Raw genomic sequence first — 3953 nt, 5'->3', positions numbered from 1 at the left:
CCGCTGCTTGACATCAAGGTCAACTGGAGATTGGGAACAGTTATGTAACTGCATTGTAAATTGAATTAGTGCTGTACACGAGCCCAGACCAAGTAACCGGGGCAGCTCCAGGCTGCAGCGTGTCCCCGGGGAGACGGCATGGGAGGAACTGCTTGCCTTTGCTGGGGAACGGGGTAGAAGAACACAACCCATCTCTCGCCAGCCCCTTCAAAGCCTGGCCAGGCTGCTGCCCTGTCCCATTGGGGGAAGACAGAGGCATGAAGTGGGAGACGGCGTCAGTGTGGCAGGCAGGCACTGAGAGACTGCAGCATACATAGGATACATGTACTTAAAATGAGAAAACGGAATTATTTTTCATATCAGAAAAGACATCTCCCAGAGAAGAGAAATAAGGTTTCCTCATATGGAGGAATAAAGCTCCTGGCAATCTTCTGTGCATGGGAGGATGGGCAAGAGATCATACGCAGGACCATCCTCCTCCTACCAGGGATTGGTTCTGGAGAGAATGTGTGCCCACAGGTCTTAAAGGCTAGGGCTGAAACCTCTTTTAATACGTTTGATGACCTGGGACATTCTCCCCCAAAATAAGATGTCATATGACACAGAGGGGAAAATAGTGCGCGGGTTTTCTTTACAGGCAAAATGAATATAGAGATAACTTTTATTTTATTTTTTTAAGATTTATTTATTTATTTTGGAGAGTGGCGATGGGGCAATGGGAGAGGGAGAGAGTCCTCAAGCAGACTTCCTGCTGAGCACGGAGCCTGTTGCTGGGCTCCATGCCAGGACCCTGAGATCACGACCTGAGCCAAAATGAAGATTCAGATGCTTAACCCAGTGAGCCACCCAGGTGCCCCTACAGAGGTACCTTGTGAAAAAGAAGAAAAAAAAAATGTGGTACCATGAACTTCATGCCACAATTAGACACATCAACCTGATTAATTACTACTCTATCAATGATCTGCCATGACCTTGGTATATGCTAACATGGCCATCCTTAGAAGAAGGTGAGGAGAGGCAGAATAACGGAAAGCTGAGAGCTTGGCCTGAGTAGTCCACTACTGGGATCTGACCACAGACCTCGTACTAAGTGCTTGATGTGTGGACAGGTTCTTAAACCCCTTCAAAGCTCCATATTCCTCATCTGTAAAAGGGAATCCTGACAGTACCAAACTCAAAGGGCCTTCGTGAAATTATATAAAGTCTAATGAGTTAGTATTTTAAAATTAGTATCATGAAGACTTGCTAATACTAACAACACTAGCTAATAGTTATTGGATGTACTAAGTGGTTTACAGGTATTAACCCATTTATTTTTCATAATAATCCTGTAAAAGACAGAAGTTTAGTAAATTTCCCCAGGTTGTATGCTATCTGGTAAGTGGTCGAGCCAGGAGGTAAAGGCAGCCAGTGGCTTTAGTTTTCAGGTTCTAAGGTTGAATGAATGAAGGCATTTGGGCTCGTGAAGGGGCAGAAGGGGCAAGGTGAGAACAGAAGAAGATAAGGCCCCGGATACGTTTGGGGGACATACGTTTACTTCCCATAACTCTACAAATTGTAAGTGTGAGACTCAATTAAAATGACCCCGAAATGGGTGAACATTAATTATATGGGCCAGTCTCCTTGACTGGTTATTCTTCTTTGAGTCCATTATAGGTTCATGACTCCCTTGGATCCATCTTTAGCTCCTTCTGTTCTCTGTCTGTACGTTTTGCCTGAGTGAGCCTTGAATCCATCACATTTCTACCTTCAAGATATTTCCATCTGCCTACTTGCTATCTTGGCTCATCTTCTCTCCTCACGTGAGCCCTTTCCTCATGCTCATCCCTCCGACAAAGGCCTGGATATCTTTGTAACCACCCAACAGAGCCTAACCAAGTTTCCTACCAACAATGGAGGAATATCACCATTTTTGCTGATCTTCAGCAGCCATGAAATATTTTGGTCATGTGGCAGGTGGGAATTGGGGTTTCACTTCTTTAACTGGCATCTTCCTGATTCCTAACAAGGCCAGAACCTGTCTTTCAGTTAGGCACATTTCCTTCTGCATGGACCCCCTTTCCTTCAGATCGCCAGAGTGTTGGTCTTAGTTTTAGGAGAAATTTTTGGTATAATAGGGTACTAAAGATATTATTTCAGAAATAATATCTACTGGTAATACTTACTGGTGATCTCTCTTTCTCTGTCAAATTAAGATAATTGTGTAACAAAGACATTTTCCAGTATATTTTAAAATTTGCTTATATCTTTTCCCACAGCATATCTTAAAATTTTATGTATCCAAATAAGTGCTTCTCTTAATGAATCAGCCTTTTTACCTCTTCCAAACTTGTTTCCAATTCATGACTATACAAGCACAACCTCCCAAATTTTCTGGTCATATTTATATTGTTTTATTTGCACTTACTTATTTATTATTTATTTTTAAGTAGGCCCCATGCCCAGCATGGAGCCCAGTATGGATCTTGAACTCAAGACCCTGAGATTGAGAACTGAGCTGAGATCAAGAGTCAGATGCTTAACTAACTGAGTGACTCAGGGTCCCCTGATTTGTTTTATTTTTAAAATTTAGATACATGATCTGTCCAATTTTTATATGTAGTATATTGTAGTTATCCCATTTTTCCCTTCTAGGTATTTCAGCAGTATTCATTAAGTAAATGTGACTTTTGCATGAAGTAAAATATCATCTTGGCCCTATATTAAGTTTCCATGCATACTTGGATCTATTTTCTCTTCCCTATTCAGACCCATTCTTCCACACCTCTTTGGGGATTATTGTCATAGCTGTATATGTATAATGATATTCAGTTTTACTATCTGGCAGGGCCAGTACCCCAGAGGGATTTAGCTGCCCCTGTCTGTTTTCCACCAGAACCAGGGTCCTATAGACACACCCTCTGAGTGTATGCCGAAGTGGCAGCATTCTCTGTGTGAGCATGAGCAGACAATAGTATTCTTTTGCCTTATCCCTGGAATGGGACAAAATGACCAAAAATAGAGAAATTTAAGAGGCCCTGTTGTATCGTAGTTCAGTGCCTGAGCTCTGGATCCGATTGTCAGGTTTGCGTTCTCACACCAACACCCATTAGCTCTGTGCCTTGGACAAGACATAGCTCTTAGCTAACCTCAATACCCCTTATGACAAAAAGGGAGTGCCTCAAAGTACTCAACTACCTGGGCTTGGAGTTAAGATTAGATGAGTTAGTACATGGGGCGGCTGGGTGGCTCAGTGGGTTAAGCCTCTGCCTTTGGCTCAGGTCATGGTCTCAGGGTCCTCGGATGGAGCCCTGGTCTGCTCTCTGCTCAACAGGGAACCTGCTTCCACCTCTGTCTCTGCCTGTCTCTCTGCCTACTGGTGATCTCTCTTTCTCTGTCAAATAAATAAATGAAATCTTAAAAAAAAAAAAAATGAGTTAGTCCATGGAAAAGCTCTCAGCACAGCACCTGGCCATTAGCAGGTGTGCCACCAGTGTTAAGTGTTACTGTTGACTATTCTGCCACTCACAACGCCTGGCACAGGGATACTGCAGGGAAGCAGGCAAGGACGCTGCTCTCGTGGCTCTTCCACAAACCAAGTAGGTCAACAAGAGAAGCACAGTTTGGGAAAGTGCTATGGAGAAAACAAATGGCAAGGTAATAGTGACCGAGAAAATGCCTCTCTGGGGAGGTGACAGTTCTGTGACTCCACAAGGAGCCATCAATAAGACAGGAGTCCCCAGAGCAGGGAAAGGAGGGGCAAAGTCCCTGAAGGAGAAAGGAGCTCACTGTGTTGAGGAAACAAAGTGAGAGCTGGAGTGGTTTGAGAATAGTAACAGGGGTCTTGTCTAGGCTAGAGCCAGGCTTGCCTACTTCTGGTGAGTAGAGGAAGGCAACACCCATCTCACACAGCTCTGTTTTAATCCATTGGTTTACACTGGGCCTGAGGAGCATCCTGGAATTGAAGCCTGTTC

This window comes from Mustela erminea, chromosome 3 (genome assembly GCF_009829155.1).
Source record: "Mustela erminea isolate mMusErm1 chromosome 3, mMusErm1.Pri, whole genome shotgun sequence".
NCBI lineage: Eukaryota > Metazoa > Chordata > Mammalia > Carnivora > Mustelidae > Mustela > Mustela erminea.
The sequence above is the reverse complement of the archived record's forward strand: the minus strand, read 5'-3'. Positions refer to the sequence as shown.